The sequence below is a fragment of the Rhipicephalus microplus genome, chromosome 8, assembly GCF_043290135.1.
Source record: "Rhipicephalus microplus isolate Deutch F79 chromosome 8, USDA_Rmic, whole genome shotgun sequence".
NCBI classification, from domain to species: Eukaryota; Metazoa; Arthropoda; class Arachnida; order Ixodida; family Ixodidae; genus Rhipicephalus; species Rhipicephalus microplus.
This window is the reverse complement of record NC_134707.1, coordinates 125,586,782-125,607,824: the sequence shown is the minus strand read 5'-3', so window position 1 is coordinate 125,607,824 and position 21,043 is coordinate 125,586,782. Positions and strand designations below refer to the sequence as shown.

The 21,043-nt window shown below is 52.9% G+C and overlaps 2 non-coding genes across 2 annotated transcripts; both read right to left on the bottom strand.

Moving 5' to 3' along the window:
• Positions 1-14,794: 14,794 nt before the first annotated feature.
• Positions 14,795-14,869, bottom strand: TRNAS-GCU (transfer RNA serine (anticodon GCU)). Its single transcript has one exon. It is a non-coding gene; the product is annotated as a tRNA-Ser (tRNA).
• Positions 14,870-18,966: 4,097 nt separating this feature from the next.
• Positions 18,967-19,041, bottom strand: TRNAS-GCU (transfer RNA serine (anticodon GCU)). The gene has a single exon. It is a non-coding gene; the product is annotated as a tRNA-Ser (tRNA).
• Positions 19,042-21,043: the final 2,002 nt, after the last annotated feature.

The window sequence follows — 21,043 nt, the reverse complement described above, 5'->3', positions numbered from 1 at the left end:
ATATTTTTGTTTAACCGCCAAACGTGCTAGCCAATTGCGCCACGGAGACAGTCGTGCTCAACTCTCACCACCATCAGAACATATCTTCAAAGCTATCAGCCCATAGAGAAAAAAGCCCGCACCACCACCGGGTGGGCTCGAACCTCCAACTTTTCGGTTAACGGCCGAACGCGCTAGCCAATTGCGCCATGGAGACAGTCCTGCTCCACTCTCACCACCGTCAGAACATTTCTTCAGAGCTATCAGCCCAAAGAAAAGAAAGCGCCGCACCCCCACCGCGTGGCTCGAACCTCAAACCTTTCGGTTAACAGGCAATCGCGCTATCCAATCTTGCCACGGAGACAGTCGTGCTTCACTCTCACCACCATCAGAACATATCTTCAAAGCTATGTGCGCAAAGAAAAAAGCAACACACCACTCCCGGGAGGGCTCGAACCTCCAATCTTTCGGTTAACAGCCGATCGCGCTAGCCACTTGCGCCACGGAGACAGTCGTCCTCTACTTTCACCACCATCAGAACATATCTTCAAAGCTAACAGCGCAAAGGAAAAAAGAACACACCACTCCCGGGAGGGCTCGAACCTCCAACCTCTCGGTTAGCAGCCGATCGCGCTAGCTAATTGCGCCACGGAGACAGTCGTGCTCCACTCTCACCACCGTCAGAACATTTCTACAGAGCTATCAGCCCAAAGAAAAAGTAGCGCCGCACCACCACCAGGTGTGCTCGAACCTCCAACCTTTAGGTCAACAGCAGATCGCGCTAGCCCATTGCGCCACGGAGACATCGTGCTCCACTCTCACCACCACCAGAACATATCTTCAAAGCTATCTGCGCAAAGAAAAAAGCGACAAACCACTTTCGGGAGGGCTCGAAACTCCGATTTTTCGGTTAACAGCCGAACGTGCTAGCCAATTGCGCCACGGAGACAGTCGTGCTCCACTCTCACCACCATCAGAACATATCTTCAAAGCTATCTGCGCAAAGAAAAAAGTGACAAACCACTTTCGGCAGGGCTCGAAACTCCGATTTTTCGGTTAACAGCCGAACGTGCTAGCCAATTGCGCCACGGAGACAGTCGTGCTCCACACTCACCACCGTCAGAACATTTCTTCAGAGCTATCAGCCCAAAGAAACAAACCACCGCACCACCAACGGGTGGGCTCGAACCTCCAACTTTTCGGTTAACAGCCGATCGCGCTAGCCAGTTGCGCCACGGAGACGGTCGTGCTCCACTCTCACCACCATCAGAACATATCTTCAAAGCTATCAGCGCAAAGAAAAAAGCAACACACCACTCCCGGGAGGGCTCAAACCTCCAATTTGGCGGTTAACACCCGAACGTGCTAGCCAAGTGCGCCACGGAGACAGTCGTGCTCCACTCTCACCACCATCAGAACATATCTTAAAAGCTATCAGCGCAACAAAAAAGCAACACACAACTCCCGGGAGGGCTCGAACCTTCAACCTTTCGGTTCCCAGCCGATCGCGCTAGCAAATTGGCCACGGAGACAGTCGTGCTTCTCTCTCACCACCATCAGAACATTTCTTCAGAGCTATCAGCCCAAGGAAAAAGAAGCGCCGCACCACCACCGGGTGGGCTCGAACCTCCAACCTTTCGGTCAACTGCAGATCGCACTAGCCAGTTGCGCCACGGAGACATTCTTCCTCCACTCTCACCACCATCATAACATATCTTCAAAGCTATCAGCGCAAAGAAAAAAGCAGCACACCACTCTCGGGAGGCCTCGAACCTCCAACCTTTCGGTTAACAGCCGATCGCGCTAGCCAATTACGCCACGGAGACAGTCGTGCTTCACTCTAACCACCGTCATAACATTTCCTCAGAGCTATCAGCCCAAAGAGAAAAAAGCCCCGTGCCACCACCGGGTGGGCTCGAACCTCCAACCTTTCGGTTAACAGCCGATCGCGCTAGCCAATTGCGCCACGGAGACAGTCGTGCTCCACTCTCAACCCCGTCAGAACATTTCTTGAAAGCTATCAGCCCAAAGAAAAAGAAGAGCCGCACCACCACCGGGTGGGCTCGAACCTCCGTACCTTCCGGTTAACAGCCGATCACGCTAGCCAATTGCGCCATGGAGACAGTCGTGCTCCACTCTCACCACCATAAGAACATATCTTCAAAGCTATCAGCGCAAAGAAAAAAACGACACACCACTCCCGGGAGGGCTCGAACCTCCAATCTTTCGGTTAACAGCCGATCGCGCTAGCCAATTGCGCCACGGAGACAGTCGTCCTCTACTTTCACCACCATCAGAACATATCTTCAAAGCTAACAGCGCAAAGGAAAAAAGAACACACCACTCCCGGGAGGGCTCGAACCTCCAACCTCTCGGTTAGCAGCCGATCGCGCTAGCTAATTGCGCCACGGAGACAGTCGTGCTCCACTCTCACCACCGTCAGAACATTTCTACAGAACTATCAGCCCAAAGAAAAAGTAGTGCCGCACCACCACCAGGTGTGCTCGAACCTCCAACCTTTCGGTCAACAGCAGATCGCGCTAGCCAATTCCGCCACGGAGACAGTCCTGCTCCACTCTCACCACCATCAGAACATATCTTCAAAGCTATCAGCCCAAAGAAAAAAAAAGCAACACACCACTCCCGGGAGGGATCGAACCTCCAACCTTTCAGTTAACAGCCGATCGCGTTAGCAATTTGCGCCAGGGAGACAGTCGTGCTCCACTCTCACCACCATCAGAACATATCTTCAAAGCTAACAGCGCAAAGAAAAAAAGCAACACACCACCCCGGGAGGGCTCGAACCTCCAACCTTTCGGTTAGCAGCAGGTCGCGCTAGCCCATTGCGCCGCGAAGACATCGTGCTCCACTCTCACCACCATCAGAACATATCTTCAAAGCTATCTGCGGAAAGAAAAAAGCGACAAACCACTTTTGGGAGGGCTCGAAACTCCGATTTTTCGGTTAACAGCCGAACGTGCTAGCCAATTGCGCCACGGAGACAGTCGTGCTCCACTCTCACCACCATCAGAACATATCTTAAAAGCTATCAGCGCAACAAAAAAAGCAACACACAACTCCCGGGAGGGCTAGAACCTGTAACCTTTCAGTTCCCAGCCGATCGCGCTAGCAAATTGGCCACGGAGACAGTCGTGCTCCTCTCTCACCACCATCAGAACATTTCTTCAGAGCTATCAGCCCAAGGAAAAAGAAGCGCCGCACCACCAACGGGTGGGCTCGAACCTCCAACCTTTCGGTCAACTGCAGATCGCGCTAGCCAGTTGTGCCACGGAGACATTCTTCCTCCACTCTCACCACCATCATAACATATCTTCAAAGCTATCAGCGCAAAGAAAAAAGCAACACACCGCTCCCGGGAGGGCTCGAACCTCCAACCTTTCGGTTAACAGCCGATCGCGCTAGCCAAGTACGCCACGGAGACAGTCGTGCTTCTCTCTAACCACCGTCATAACATTTCTTCAGAGCTATCAGCCCAAAGAGAAAAAAGCCCCGCGCCTCCACCGGGTGGGCTCGAACCTCCAACCTTTCGGTTCACAGCCGATCACGCTAGCCAATTGCGCCACGGAGACAGTCGTGCTCCACTCTCAACCCCGTCAGAACATTTCTTGAAAGCCATCAGCCCAAAGAAAAAGAAGAGCCGCACCACCACCGGGTGGGCTCGAACCTCCGACCTTTCGGTTAACAGCCGATCACGCTAGCCAATTGCGCCATGGAGACAGTCGTGCTCCACTCTCACCACCATCAGAACATATCTTCAAAGCTTTCAGCGCAAAGAAAAAAACGACACACCACTCTCGGGAGGCTCGATGCTCCATAATTTTGTTTAACCACCGAACGTGCTAGCCAATTGCGCCACGGAGACAGTCGTGCTCAACCCTCACCACCATTAGAACATATCTTCAAAGCTATCAGCCCATAGAGAAAAAAGCCCGCACCACCACCGGGTGGGCTCGAACCTCCAACTTTTCGGTTAACGGCCGAACGCGCTAGCCAATTGCGCCATGAAGACAGTCCCGCTCCACTCTCACCACCGTCAGAACATTTCTTCAGAGCTATCAGCCCAAAGAAAAGAAAGCGCCGCACCACCACCGCGTGGCTCGAACCTCCAACCTTTCGGTTAACAGGCAATCGCGCTAGCCAATCGCGCCACGGAGACAGTCGTGCTTCACTCTCACCACTGTCAGAACATTTCTTTAGAGCTATCAGCCCATAGAGAAAAAAGCCCGCACAACTACCGGGTGGGCTCGAACCTCCCACCTTTCGGTTAACGGCCGAACGCGCTTGCCAATTGCGCCATGGAGACAGTCCTGCTCCACTCTCACCACCATCAGAGCATTTCTTCAGAGCTATCAGCCCAAAGAAAAGAAAGCGCCGCACCATCACCGCGTGGCTCGAACCTCCAATTTTTCGGTTAACAGCCGATCGCGCTAGCCAATTGCGCCACGGAGACAGTCGTGCTTCACTCTCACCACCATCAGAACATATCTTCAAAGCTATCAGCGCAAAGAAAAAAGCAACACACCACTCCCGGGAGGGCTCGAACCTCCAATCTTTCGGTTAACAGCCGATCGCACTAGCCAATCACGCCACGGAGACAGTCGTCCTCTACTCTCACCACCATCAGAACATATCTTCAAAGCTAACAGCGCAAAGAAAAAAAGCAACACACCACTCCCGGGAGGGCTCGAACCTCCAACCTCTCGGTTAGCAGCCGATCGTGCTAGCCAATTGCGCCACGGAGACAGTCGTGCTCAACTCTCACCACCGTCAGAACATTTCTTCAGAGCTATCAGCCCAAAGAAAAAGAAGCGCCGCACCACCACCAGGTGTGCTCGAACCTCCAACCTTTCGGTCAACAGCAGATCGCGCTAGCCACTTGCGCCACGGAGACAGTCCTCCTCCACTCTCACCACCATCAGAACATATCTTCAAAGCTATCAGCCCAAAGAAAAAAAAGGAACACACCACTCCCGGGAGGGCTCGAACCTCCAACCTTTCAGCTAACAGCCGATCGCGCTAACAAATTGTGCCACGGAGACAGTCGTGCTCCTCTCTCACCACCATCAGAACATTTCTTCAGAGCTATCAGCCCAAGGAAAAAGAAGCGCCGCCCCACCACCGGGTGGGCTCGAACCTCCAACCTTTCGGTCAACTGCAGATCGCGCTAGCCAGTTGCGCCACGGAGACATTCTTCCTCCACTCTCACCACCATCATAACATATCTTCAAAGCTATCAGCGCAAAGAAAAAAGCAACACACCACTCCCGGGAGGGCTCGAACCTCCAACCTTTCGGTTAACAGCCGATCGCGCTAGCCAATTACGCCTCGGAGACAGTCGTGCTTCACTCTAACCACCTTCATAACATATCTTCAAAGCTATCAGCCCATAGAGAAAAAAGCCCGCACCACCACCGGGTGGGCTCGAACCTCCAACTTTTCGGTTAACGGCCGAACGCGCTAGCCAATTGCGCCGTGGAGACAGTCCTGCTCCACTCTCACCACCGTCAGAACATTTCTTCAGAGCTATCAGCCCAAAGAAAAGAAAGCGCCGCACCACCACCGCGTGGCTCGAACCTCCAACCTTTCGGTTAACAGGCAATCGCGCTAGCCAATCGCGCCACGGAGACAGTCGTGCTTCACTCTCACCACTGTCAGAACATTTCTTTAGAGCTATCAGCCCATAGAGAAAAAAGCCCGCACAACCACCGGGTGGGCTCGAACCTCCAACCTTTCGGTTAACAGCCGAACGCGCTTGCCAATTGCACCATGGAGACAGTCCTGCTCCACTCTCACCACCGTCAGAACATTTCTTCAGAGCTATCAGCCCAAAGAAAAGAAAGCGCCGCACCATCACCGCGTGGCTCGGACCTCCAATTTTTCGGTTAACAGCCGATCGCGCTAGCCAATTGCACCAAGGAGACAGTCGTGCTCCACTCTCACCACCATCAGAACATATCTTCAAAGCTATCAGCGCAAAGAAAAAAGTAACACACCACTCCCGGGAGGGCTCGAACCTCCAATCTTTCGGTTAACAGCCGATCGCGCTAGCCAATCGCGCCACGGAGACAGTCGTGCTCCACTCTCACCACCGTCAGAACATTTCTTCAGAGCTATCAGCCCAAAGAAAAAGAAGCGCCGCACCACCACCAGGTGTGCTAGAACCTCCAACCTTTCGGTCAACAGCAGATCGCGCTAGCCACTTGCGCCACGGAGACAGTCCTCCTCCACTCTCACCACCATCAGAACATATCTTCAAAGCTATCAGCCCAAAGAAAAAAAGCAACACACCACTCCCGGGAGGGCTCGAACCTCCAACCTTTCAGTTAACAGCCGATCGCGCTAGCAAATTGCGCCAGGGAGACATCGTGCTCCACTCTCACCACCATCAGAACATATCTTCAAAGCTATCTGCGCAATAGAAAAAAGCGACAAACCACTTTCGAGAGGGCTCGAAACTCCGATTTTTCGGTTAACAGGCGAACGTGCTAGCCAATTGCGCCACGGAGACAGTCGTGCTCCACACTCACCACCGTCAGAACATTTCTTCAGAGCTATCAGCCCAAAGAAAAAAAACCGCCGCAACACCACCGGGTGGGCTCGAACCTCCAACTTTTCGGTTAACAGCCGATCACGCTAGCCAATTGCGCCACGGAGACGGTCGTGCTCCACTCTGACCACCATCAGAACATATCTTCAAAGCTATCAGCGCAAAGAAAAAAGCAACACACCACTCCCGGGAGGGCTCGAACCTCCAACCTTTCGCTTAACAGCCGATCTTACTAGCCAATTGCGCCACGGAGACAGTCGTGCTCCACTCTCAACCCCGTCAGAACATTTCTTGAAAGCTTTCCGCCTAAAGAAAAAGAAGAGCCGCACCAGCACCGGGTGGGCTCGAACCTCCGACCTTTCGGTTAACAGCCGATCACGTTAGCCAATTGCGCCACGGAGACAGTCGTGCTCCACTCTCACCACTGTCAGAACATTTCTTTAGAGCTATCAGCCCATAGAGAAAAAAGCCCGCACAACCACCGGGTGGGCTCGAACCTCCAACCTTTCGGTTAACGGCCAAACGCGCTAGCCAATTGCGCCATGGAGACAGTCCTGCTCCACTCTCACCACCGTCAGAACATTTCTTCAGAGCTATCAGCCCAAAGAAAAGAAAGCGCCGCAACACCACCGCGTGGCTCGAACCTCCAACCTTTCGGTTAACAGGCAATCACACTAGCCAATCGCGCCACGGAGACAGTCGTGCTACACTCTCACCACTGTCAGAACATTTCTTTAGAGCTATCAGCCCATAGAGAAAAAAGCCCGCACATCCACTGGGTGGGCTCGAACCTCCAACCTTTCGGTTAACGGCCGAACGCACTAGCCAATTGCGCCATGGAGACAGTACTGCTCCACTCTCACCACCGTCAGAACATTTCTTCAGAGCCAACAGCGCAAAGGAAAAAAGCGCCGCACCACCACCGCGTGGCTCGAACCTCCAATTTTTCGGTTAACAGCCGATCGCGCTAGCCAATTGCGCCACGGAGACAGCCGTGCTCCACTCTCACCCCCAACAGAACATATCTTCAAAGCTATCTGCGCAAAGAAAAAAAGCAACACACCACTCCCGGGAGGGCGCGAACCTCCAACCTCTCGGTTAGCAGCCGATCGCGCTAGCCAATTGCGCCAAGGAGACAGTCGAGCTCCACTCTCACCACCGTCAGAACATTTCTACAGAGCTATCAGCCCAAAGAAAAAGTAGCGCCGCACCACCACCAAGTGTGCTCGAACCTCCAACCTTTCGGTCAACAGCAGATCGGGCTAGCCAATTGCGCCCTGGAGACAGTCCTCCTCCACTCTCACCACCATCAGAACATATCTTCAAAGCTATCAGCCCAAAGAAAAAAAAGCAACAAACCACTCCCGGGAGGGCTCGAACCTCCAACCTTTCAGTTAACAGCCGATCGCGTTAGCAATTTGCGCCAGGGAGACAGTCGTGCTCCACTCTCACCACCATTAAAACTTATCTTCAAAGCTAACAGCGCAAAGAAAAAAAGCAACACACCACCCCGGGAAGGCTCGAACCTCCAACCTTTCGGTTAGCAGCCAATCGCGCTAGCCAATTGCGCCACGGAGACATCGTGCTCCACTCTCACCACCATCAGAACATATCTTCAAAGCTATCTGCGCAAAGAAAAATGCGACAAACCACTTTCGGGAGGGCTCGAAACTCTGATTTTTCGGTTAACAGCCGAACGTGCTAGCCAATTGCGCCACGGAGACAGTCGTGCTCCACACTCACCACCGTCAGAACATTTCTTCAGAGCTATCAGCCCAAAGAAAAAAAACCGCCGCACCACCGACGGGTGGGCTCGAACCTCCAACTTTTCGGTTAACAGCCGATCGCGCTAGCCAATTGCGCCACGGAGACGGTCGTGCTCCACTCTCACCACCATCAGAACATATCTTCAAAGCTATCAGCGCAAAGAAAAAAGCAACACACCACTCCCGGGAGGGCTCAAACCTCCAATTTTTCGGTTAACAGCCGAACGTGCTAGCCAATTGCGCCACGGAGACAGTCGTGCTCCAATCTCACCACCATCAGAACATATCTTAAAAGCTATCAGCGCAACAAAAAAAGCAACACACAACTCCCGGGAGGGCTCGAACCTTCAACCTTTCGGTTCCCAGCCGATCGCGCTAGCAAATTGCGCCACGGAGACAGTCGTGCTCCTCTCTCACCACCATCAGAACGTTTCTTCAGAGCTATCAGCCCAAGGAAAAAGAAGCGCTGCACCACCACCGGGTGGGCTCGAACCTCCAACATTTCGGTCAACTGCAGATCGCGCTAGCCAGTTGCGCCACGGAGACATTCCTCCTCCACTCTCACCACCATCATAACGTATCTTCAAAGCTATCAGCGCAAAGAAAAAAGCAACACACCACTCCCGGGAGGGCTCGAACCTCCAACCTTTCGGTTAACAACCGATCGCGCTAGCCAATTACGCCACGGAGACAGTCGTGCTTCACTCTAACGACCGTCATAACATTTCTTCAGAGCTATCAGCCCAAAGAGAAAAAAGCCCCGCGCCACCACCGGGTGGGCTCGAACCTCCAACATTTCGGTTAACAGCCCATCGCGCTAGCCAATTGCGCCACGGAGACAGTCGTGCTCCACTCTCAACCCCGTCAGAACATTTCTTGAAAGCTATCAGCCCAAAGAAAAAGAAGAGCCGCACCACCACCGGGTGGGCTCGAACCTCCGACCTTTCGGTTAACAGCCGATCACGCTAGCCAATTGCGCCACGGAGACAGTCGTGCTCCACTCTCACCACCATCAGAACATATTATCTTCAAAGCTATCAGCGCAAAGAAAAAAACGACACACCACTCTCGCGAGGGCTCGATACTCCATATTTTTGTTTAACCGTCGAACGTGCTAGCCAATTGCGCCACGGAGACAGTCGTGCTCAACTCTCACCATCATCAGAACATATCTTCAAAGCTATCAGCCCATAGAGAAAAAAGCCCGCAACACCACCGGGTGGGCTCGAACCTCCAACCTTTCGGTTAACGGCCGAACGCGCTAGCCAATTGCGCCATGGAGACAGTCCTGCTCCACTCTCACCACCGTCAGAACATTTCTTCAGAGCTATCAGCCCAAAGAAAAGAAAGCGCCGCACCACCACCGCGTGGCTCGAACCTCCAACCTTTCGGTTAACAGGCAATCGCGCTAGCCAATCGCGCCACGGAGACAGTCGTGCTTCACTCTCACCACCGTCAGAACATTTCTTCAGAGCTATCAGCCCAAAGAAAAGAAAGCGCCGCACCATCACCGCGTGGCTCGGACCTCCAATTTTTTGGTTAACAGCCGATCGCGATAGCCAATTGCGCCACGGAGACAGTCGTGCTCCACTCTCACCACCATCAGAACATATCTTCAAAGCTATCAGCGCAAAGAAAAAAGCAACACACCACTCCCGGGAGGGCTCGAACCTCCAATCTTTCGGTTAACAGCCGATCGCGCTAGCCAATCGCGCCACGGAGACATTCGTCCTCTACTCTCACCACCATCAGAACATATCTTCAAAGCTAACAGCGCAAAGAAAAAAAGCAACACACCACTCCCGGGAGGGCTCGAACCTCCAAACTCTCGGTTAGCAGCCGATCGCGCTAGCCAATTGCGCCACGGAGACAGTCGTGCTCCACTCTCACCACCGTCAGAACATTTCTTCAGAGCTATCAGCTCAAAGAAAAAGAAGCGCCGCACCACCACCAGGTGTGCTAGAACCTCCAACCTTTCGGTCAACAGCAGATCGCGCTAGCCACTTGCGCCACGTAGACAGTCCTCCTCCACTCTCACCACCATCAGAACATATCTTCAAAGCTATCAGCCCAAAGAAAAAAAAGCAACACACCACTCCCGGGAGGGCTCGAACCTCCAACCTTTTAGTTAACAGCCGATCGCGCTAGCAAATTGCGCCACGGAGACAGTCGTGCTCCGCTCTCACCACCATCAGAACATATCTTAAAAGCTATCAGCGAAACGAAAAAAGAAACACACAACTCCCGGGAGGGCTCGAACCTTCAACCTTTCGGTTAACAGCCGATCGCGCTAGCAAATTGCGCCACGGAGACAGTCGTGCTCCTCTCTCACCACCATCAGAACATTTCTTCAGAGCTATCAGCGCAAGAAAAAAGAAGCGCCGCACCACCACCGGGTGGGCTCAAACCTCCAACCTTTCGGTCAACTGCAGATCGCGCTAGACAGTTGCGCCACGGAGACATTCCTCCTCCACTCTCACCACCATCATAACATATCTTCAAAGCTATCAGCGCAAAGAAAAAAGCAACACACCTCTCCCGGGAAGGCTCGAACCTCAAAACTCTCGGTTAACAGCCGATCGCGCTCGCGAATCGCGCCACGGAGACAGTCGTGCTCCACTCTCACCACCATCAGAACATATTTTCAAAGCTATCAGCGCAAAGAAAGAAGCGCCGCACCCCTACCGGGTGGGCTCAAACCTCCAACCTTTCGGTTAACAGCCGATCGCACTAGCCAATTGCGCCACGGAGACAGTCGTGCTCCACTCTCAACCCCGTCAGAACATTTTTTGAAAGCTTTCCGCCTAAAGAAAAAGAAGAGCCGCACCAGCACCGGGTGGGCTCAAACCTCCGACCTTTCGGTTAACAGCCGATCACGTTAGCCAATTGCGCCACGGAGACAGTCGTGCTCCACTCTCACCACTGTCAGAACATTTCTTTAGAGCTATCAGCCCATAGAGAAAAAAGCCCGCACAACCACCGGGTGGGCTCGAACCTCCAACCTTTCAGTTAACGGCCAAACGCGCTAGCCAATTGCGCCATGGAGACAGTCCTGCTCCACTCTCACCACCGTCAGAACATTTCTTCAGAGCTATCAGCCCAAACAAAAGAAAGCGCCGCACCACCACCGCGTGGCTCGAACCTCCAACCTTTCGGTTAACAGGCAATCACGCTAGCCAATCGCGCCACGGAGACAGTCGTGCTACACTCTCACCACTGTCAGAACATTTCTTTAGAGCTATCAGCCCATAGAGAAAAAAGCCCGCACATCCACCGGGTGGGCTCGAACCTCCAACCTTTCGGTTAACGGCCGAACGCACTAGCCAATTGCGCCACTCTCACCACTGTCAGAACATTTCTTTAGAGCTATCAGCCCATAGAGAAAAAAGCCCGCACATCCACCGGGTGGGCTCGAACCTCCAACCTTTCGGTTAACGGCCGAACGCACTAGCCAATTGCGCCATGGAGACAGTACTGCTCCACTCTCACCACCGTCAGAACATTTCTTCAGAGCCAACAGCGCAAAGAAAAAAAGCGCCGCACCACCACCGCGTGGCTCGAACCTCCAATTTTTCGGTTAACAGCCGATCGCGCTAGCCAATTGCGCCACGGAGACAGCCGTGCTCCACTCTCACCCCCAACAGAACATATCTTCAAAGCTATCTGCGCAAAGAAAAAAGCAACACACCACTCCCGGGAGGGCGCGAACCTCCAATCTTTCGGTTAACAGCCGATCGCGCTAGCCAATTGCGCCACGGAGACAGTCGTCCTCTACTCTCACCACCATCAGAACATATCTTCAAAGCTAACAGCGCAAAGAAAAAAAGCAACACACCACTCCCGGGAGGGCTCGAACCTCCAACCTCAAGGTTAGCAGCCGATCGCGCTAGCCAATTGCGCCAAGGAGACAGTCGAGCTCCACTCTCACCACCGTCTGAACATTTCTACAGAGCTATCAGCCCAAAGAAAAAGTAGCGCCGCACCACCACCAGGTGTGCTCGAACCTCCAACCTTTCGGTCAACAGCAGATCGGGCTAGCCAATTGCGCCAAGGAGACAGTCCTCCTCCACTCTCACCACCATCAGAACATATCTTCAAAGCTATCAGCCCAAAGAAAAAAAAGCAACAAACCACTCCCAGGAGGGCTCGAACCTCAAACCTTTCAGTTAACAGCCGATCGCATTAGCAATTTGCGCCAGGGAGACAGTCGTGCTCCACTCTCACCACCATCAGAACATATCTTCAAAGCTAACAGCGCAAAGAAAAAAAGCAACACACCACCCTGGGAAGGCTCGAACCTCCAACCTTTCGGTTAGCAGCCAATCGCGCTAGCCAATTGCGCCACGGAGACATCGTGCTCCACTCTCACCACCATCAGAACATATCTTCAAAGCTATCTGCGCAAAGAAAAAAGCGACAAACCACTTTCGGGAGGGCTCGAAACTCTGATTTTTCGGTTAACAGCCGAACGTGCTAGCCAATTGCGCCACGGAGACAGTCCTGCTCCACACTCACCACCGTCAGAACATTTCTTCAGAGCTATCAGCCCAAAGAAAAAAAACCGCCGCACCACCGACGGGTGGGCTCGAACCTCCAACTTTTCGGTTAACAGCCGATCGCGCTAGCCAATTGCGCCACGGAGACGGTCGTGCTCCACTCTCACCACCATCAGAACATATCTTCAAAGCTATCAGCGCAAAGACAAAAGCAACACACCACTCCCGGGAGGGCTCAAACCTCCAATTTTTCGGTTAACAGCCGAACGTGCTAGCCAATTGCGCCACGGAGACAGTCGTGCTCCACTCTCACCACCACCAGAACATATCTTAAAAGCTATCAGCGCAACAAAAAAAGCAACACACAACTCCCGGGAGGGCTCGAACCTTCAACCTTTCGGTTCCCAGCCGATCGCGCTAGCAAATTGCGCCACGGAGACAGTCGTGCTCCTCTCTCACCACCATCAGAACATTTCTTCAGAGCTATCAGCCCAAGGAAAAAGAAGCGCTGCACCACCACCGGGTGGGCTCGAACCTCCAACATTTCGGTCAACTGCAGATCGCGCTAGCCAGTTGCGCCACCGAGACATTCCTCCTCCACTCTCACCACCATCATAACATATCTTCAAAGCTATCAGCACAAAGAAAAAAGCAACACACCACTCCCGGGAGGGCTCGAACCTCCAACCTTTCGGTTAACAGCCGATCGCGCTAGCCAATTACGCCACGGAGACAGTCGTGCTTCACTCTAACGACCGTCATAACATTTCTTCAGAGCTATCAGCCCAAAGAGAAAAAAGCCCCGCGCCACCTCCGGGTGGTCTCGAACCTCCAACCTTTCGGTTAACAGCCCATCGCGCTAGCCAATTGCGCCACGGAGACAGTCGTGCTCCACTCTCAACCCCGTCAGAACATTTCTTGAAAGCTATCAGCCCAAAGAAAAAGAAGAGCCGCACCACCACTGGGTGGGCTCGAACCTCCGACCTTTCGGTTAACAGCCGATCACGCTAGCCAATTGCGCCACGGAGACAGTCGTGCTCCACTCTCACCACCATCAGAACATATTATCTTCAAAGCTATCAGCGCAAAGAAAAAAACGACACACCACTCTCGGGAGGGCTCGATACTCCATATTTTTGTTTAACCGTCGAACGTGCTAGCCAATTGCGCCACGGAGACAGTCGTGCTCAACTCTCACCATCATCAGAACATATCTTCAAAGCTATAAGCCCATAGAGAAAAAAGCCCGCAACACCACCGGGTGGGCTCGAACTTCCAACCTTTCAGTTAACGGCCGAACGCGCTAGCCAATTGCGCCATGGAGACAGTCCTGCTCCACTCTCACCACCGTCAGAACATTTCTTCAGAGCTATCAGCCCAAAGAAAAGAAAGCGCCGCACCACCACCGCGTGGCTCGAACCCCCAACATTTCGGTTAACAGGCAATCGCGCTAGCCAATCGCGCCACGGAGACAGTCGTGCTTCACTCTCACCACTGTCAGAACATTTCTTTAGAGCTATCAGCCCATAGAGAAAAAAGCCCGCACAACCACCGGGTAGGCTCGAACCTCCAACCTTTCGGTTAACGGCCGAGCGCGCTAGCCAATTGCGCCATGGAGACAGTCCTGCTCCACTCTCACCACCGTCAGAACATTTCTTCAGAGCTCTCAGCCCAAAGAAAAGAAAGCGCCGCACCATCACCGGGTGGCTCGAACCTCCAAATTTTCGGTTAACAGCCTATCGCGCTAGCCAATTGCGCCACGGAGACTGTCGTGCCCCAATCTCACCACCATCACAATATATCTTCAAAGCTATCTGCGCAAAGAAAAAAGCGACACACCACTCCCGGGAGGGCTCGAACCTCTAATCTTTCGGTTAACAGCCGATCGCGCTAGCCAATCGCGCCACGGAGACAGTCGTCCTCTACTCTCACCACCATCAGAACATATCTTCAAAGCTAACAGCGCAAAGAAAAAAAGCAACACACACCTCCCGGGAGGGCTCGAACCTCCAACCTCTCGGTTAGCAGCCGATCGCGCTAGCCAATTGCGCCACGGAGACAGTCGTGCTCCACTCTCACCACCGTCAGAACATTTCTTCAGAGCTATCAGCCCAAAGAAAAAGAAGCGCCGCACCACCACCAGGTGTGCTCGAACCTCCAACCTTTCGGTCAACAGCAGATCGCGCTAGCCACTTGCGCCACGGAGACAGTCCTCCTCCACTCTCACCACCATCAAAACATATCTTCAAAGCTATCAGCCCAAAGAAAAAAAAGCAGCACACCACTCCCGGGAGGGCTCGAACCTCCAACCTTTCAGTTAACAGCCGATCGCGCTAGCAAATTGCGCCAGGGAGACATCGCGCTCCACTCTGACCACCTTCAGAACATATCTTCAAAGCTATCTGCGCAAAGAAAAAAGTGACAAACCACTTTGGAGAGGGCTCGAACCTTCAACCTTTCGGTTAACAGCCGATCGCGCTAGCCAATTGCGCCACGGAGACAGCCGTGCTCCTCTCTCACCACAATCAGAACATTTCTTCAGAGCTATCAGCGCAAAGAAAAAAGCAACACACCACCTTGGGAGGGCTCGAACCTCCAACCTTTCGGTTAACAGCCGATCGCGCTAGCAAATTGCGCCACGGAGACATCGTGCTCCACTCTCACCACCATCAGAACATATTTTCAAAGCTATCAGCGCAAAAAAAGCAACACACCACTCCCGGGAGGGCTCGAACCTCCAACCTTTCGGTTAACCGCCGATCGCGCTAGCCAATTGCGCCACGGAGACCGTCGTGCTCCACTCGCACCACCGTCAGAATATTTCTTCAGAGCTTTCAGCCCAAAGGAAAAAGAGCGCCGCACCACCACCGGGTGGGCTCGAACCTCCAACCTTTCGGTTAACAGCGCATCGCGCAGGCCAATTGCGCCACGGAGACAGTCGTGCTCCACTATCACCACCATCAGAACATATCTTCAAAGCTATCAGCGCAAAAAAAAGCAACACACCACTCCCGGGAGGGCTTGAATCTCCAATTTTTCGGTTAACGGCCGAACGTGCTAGCCAATTGCGCCACGGAGACAGTCGTGCTCCACTCTCACCACCGTCAGAACATTTCTTCAGAGCTGTCAGCTCAAAGAAAAAAAAGCGCCGCACCACCAGCGGGTGGGCTCGAACCTCCAACCTTTCAGTTAACAGCCGATCGCGCTAGCCAATAGCGCCACGGAGACAGTCGTGCTCCACTCTAACCACCGTCAGAACATTTCTTCAGAGCTATCAGCCCAAAGAAAAAAAAAGCGCCGCACCACTCCTGGGAGGGCTCGAACATTCAACCTCTCGGTTAACAGCCGATCGTGCTCGGGAATCGCGCCACGGAGACAGTCGTGCTCCACTCTCACCACCATCAGAACATATCTTCAAAGCTATCAGCGCAAAGAAAAAAGCAACACACCACTCCCGGGAGGGCTCGAACCTCCAACCTTTCGGTTAACAGCCGATCGCACTAGCCAATTTCGCCACGGAGACAGTCGTGCTCCACTCTCAACCCCGTCAGAACATTTCTTGAAAGCTATCAGCCCAAAGAAAAAGAAGAGCCGCACCAACACCAGGTGGGCTGGAACCTCCGACCTTTCGGTTAACAGCCGATCACGCTAGCCAATTGCGCCACGGAGACAGTCGTGCTCCACTCTCACCACCATCAGAGCATATCATCAAAGCTATCAGCGCAAAGAAAAAAAACGACACACCACTCTCGAGAGGGCTCGAAACTCCATTTTATTGTTTAACCGCCGAACGTGCTAGACAATTGCGCCACGGAGACAGTCGTGCTCAACTCTCACCACCATCAGAACATATCTTCAAAGCTATCAGCCCATAGAGAAAAAAGCCCGCACCACCACCGGGTGGGCTCGAACCTCCAACCTTTCGGTTAACGGCCGAACGCGCTAGCCAATTGCGCCAAGGAGACAGTCCTGCTCCGCTCTCACCACCGTCAGAACATTTCTTCAGAGCTATCAGCCCAAAGAAAAGGAAGCGCTGCACCACCACCGCGTGGCTCGAACCTCGAACCTTTCGGTTAACAGGCAATCGCGCTAGACAATCGCGCCACGGAGACAGTCGTGCTTCACTCTCACCACCGTCAGAACATTCTTTAGAGCTATCAGCCCATAGAGAAAAAAGCCCGCACAACCACCGGGTGGGCTCGAACCTCCAACCTTTCGGTTAACGGCCGAATGCGCTAGCCATTTGCGCCATGGAGACAGTCCTGCTCCACTCTCACCACTGTCAGAACATTTCTTCAGAGCTATCAGCCCAAAGAAAAGAAAGCGCCGCACCACCACCGCGTGACTTGAACCTCCAATTTTTCGGTCAACAGCAGATCGCGCTAGCCAATTGCGCCACGGAGACAGTCGCGTTCCACTCTCACAACCATCAGTACATATCTTCAAAGCTATCAGCCCAAAGAAAAAAAAGCAACACACCACTCCCGGGAGGGCTCGAACCTCCAATCTTTCGGTTAACAGGCGATCGCGCTAGCCAATTGCGCCACGGAGACAGTCGTCCTCTACTCTCACCACCATCAGAACATATCTTCAAAGCAATCTGCGCAAAGAAAAAAGAAAAATTCCGCCATATCCACGAAGTGAATGATGATTAGTGGGCGAAGCTCCGGAGGTAAACCTGGTAAACCATGTATCCTCTGTACATTTTGCCGACTCGATTTTATTACATCGCTCCCCCTAGCGTACGTCGCCGCACTAAATCGAACGATTGCCTTCAACCAATGACACGCGTCATATGTGACATCATTCCTATTTTATAAGATCTCGCGTCTTTCATCAACTACAAGTACCGCTTTCTAGTTTATAACATCTTTCATCTTTTCATCATCAGCTACAAGTACCACCATCTAGTAAACACTACAAGAATTAAACGAGAGGTGGCTACATACAGGAGACGGTACCGCCATCTAGTGAACACTGCAAGAACTAAACTAGAGGTGGCTACATACAGGGGACGGTATCGCCATCTAGTGAACACTGCAAGAACTAAACTAGAGGTGGCTACATACAGGCTACAGGGGACGCACAGCCCAAGCCCTAAGGAGCTTCGCCCCTAAAGAAGCAACACACCACTCCCGGCAGAGCTCGAACCTCCAACCTTTCGGGTAACAGCCGATCGCGCTAGCCTATTGCGCCACGGAGACAGTTGTGCTCCACTCTCACCACCATCAGAATATATCTTCAAAGCTATCAGCCCAAAGAAAAAAAAAGCAACACACCACTCTCGGGAGGGCTCAAACCTCCAACCTCTCAGTTAACAGCCGATCGCGCTAACCAATTGCGCCACGGACACAGTCGTGCTCCACTCTCACCACAATCAGAACATATTTTCAAAGCTATCAGCACAAAGAAAAAAAGCAACACACCACTCCCGGGAGGACTCGAACCTCCAACCTTTCGGTTAACAGCCGATCGCGCTAGCCAAATGCGCCACAGAGACATCGTGCTCCACTCTCACCACCATCAGAACATATCTTCAAAGCTATCAGCGCAAAAAAAAAGCAACACACCACTCCCGGGAGGGCTCGATACTCCATATTTTTGTTTAACCGTCGAACGTGCTAGCCAATTGCGCCACGGAGACAGTCGTGCTCCACTCTCACTACCGTCAGAACATTTCTTCAGAGCTATCAGCCCAAAGAAAAGAAAGCGCCGCACCACCACCGCGTGGCTCGAACCCCCAACCTTTCGGTTAACAGGCAATCGCGCTAGCCAATCGCGCCACGGAGACAGTCGTGCTTCACTCTCACCACCGTCAGAACATTTCTTTAGAGCTATCAGCCCATAGAGAAAAAAGCCCGCACAACCACCGCGTAGGCTCGAACCTCCAACCTTTCGGTTAACGGCCGAGCGCGCTAGCCAATTGCGCCATGGAGACAGTCCTGCTCCACTCTCACCACCGTCAGAACATTTCTTCAGAGCTATCAGCCCAAAGAAAAGAAAGCGCCGCGCCATCACCGCGTGGCTCGAACCTCCAAATTTTCGGTTAACAGCCTATCGCGCTAGCCAATTGCGCCACGGAGACTGTCGTGCCCCAATCTCACCACCATCAGAATATATCTTCAAAGCTAACAGCGCAAAGAAAAAAAGCAACACACACCTCCCGGGAGGGCTCGAACCTCCAACCTCTCGGTTAGCAGCCGATCGCGCTAGCCAATTGCGCCACGGAGACAGTCGTGCTCCACTCTCACCACCGTCAGAACATATCTTCAAAGCTATCTGCGCAAAGAAAAAAAGCAACACACCACTCCCAGGAGGGCTCGAACCTCCAACCTTTCGGTTAGAGGCCGAACACGCTAGCCAATTGCGCCACGGAGACATCGTGCTCCACTCTCACCACCATCAGAACATATCTTCAAAGCTATCTGCGCAAAGAAAAAAGCGACAAAACACTTTTGGGAGGGCTCGAAACTCCGATTTTTCGGTTAACAGCCGAACGTGCTAGCCAATTGCGCCACGGAGACAGTCGTGCTCCAACCTCACCTTCGTCAGAACATTTCTTCAGAGCTATCAGCCCAAAGAAAAAAAACCGCCGCACCACCACCGGGTGGGCTCAAACCTCCAATTTTTTGGTTAACAGCTGAACGTGCTAGCAAATTGCGCCACGGAGACAGTCATGCTCCACTCTCACCACCATCAGAACATATCTTAAAAGCTACCAGCGCAACGAAAAAAGCAACACACAACTCCCGGGAGGGCTCGAACCTTCAACCTTTCGGTTAACAGCCGATCGCGCTAGCCAATTGCGCCACGGAGACAGCCGTGCTCCTCTCTCACCACAATCAGAACATTTCTTCAGAGCTATCAGCGCAAAGAAAAAAGCAACACACCACCTTGGGAGGGCTCGAACCTCCAACCTTTCGGTTAACAGCCGATCGCGCTAGCAAATTGCGCCACGGAGACATCGTGCTCCAATCTCACCACCATCAGAACATATTTTCAAAGCTATCAGCGCAAAAAAAAGCAACACACCACTCCCGGGAGGGCTCGAACCTCCAACCTTTCGGTTAACCGCCGATCGCGCTAGCCAATTGCGCCACGGAGACCGTCGTGCTCCACTCGCACCACCGTCAGAATATTTCTTCAGAGCTTTCAGCCCAATGGAAAAAGAGCGCCGCACCACCACCGGGTGGGCTCGAACCTCCAACCTTTCGGTTAACAGCGCATCGCGCAGGCCAATTGCGCCACGGAGACAGTCGTGCTCCACTATCACCACCATCAGAACATATCTTCAAAGCTATCAGCGCAAAAAAAAGCAACACACCACTCCCGGGAGGGCTTGAATCTCCAATTTTTCGGTTAACGGCCGAACGTGCTAGCCAATTGCGCCACGGAGACAGTCGTGCTCCACTCTCACCACCGTCAGAACATTTCTTCAGAGCTGTCAGCTCAAAGAAAAAAAAGCGCCGCACCACCAGCGCGTGGGCTCGAACCTCTAACCTTTCAGTTAACAGCCAATCGCGCTAGCCAATAGCGCCACGGAGACAGTCCTGCTCCACTCTCACCACCGTCAGAACATTTCTTCAGAGCTATCAGCCCAAAGAAAAAAAAGCGCCGCACCACTCCTGGGAGGGCTCGAACATTCAACCTCTCGGTTAACAGCCGATCGTGCTCGGGAATCGCGCCACGGAGACAGTCGTGCTCCACTCTCACCACCATCAGAACATATCTTCAAAGCTATCAGCGCAAAGAAAAAAGCAACACACCACTCCCGGGAGGGCTCGAACCTCCAACCTTTCGGTTAACAGCGAATCGCCCTAGCCAATTGCGCCACGGAGACAGTCCTGCTCCACCCTCACCACCATCAGCAAATATCTTCAAAGCTATCAGCCCAAAAAAAAAGCGCCGCACCCCTACTGGGTGGGCTCAAACCTCCAACCTTTCGGTTAACAGCCGATCGCACTAGCCAATTTCGCCACGGAGACAGTCGTGCTCCACTCTCAACCCCGTCAGAACATTTCTTGAAAGCTATCAGCCCAAAGAAAAAGAAGAGCCGCACCAACACCAGGTGGGCTGGAACCTCCGACCTTTCAGTTAACAGCCGATCACGCTAGCCAATTGCGCCACGGAGACAGTCGTGCTCCACTCTCACCACCATCAGAGCATATCATCAAAGCTATCAGCGCAAAGAAAAAAAACGACACACCACTCTCGAGAGGGCTCGAAACTCCATT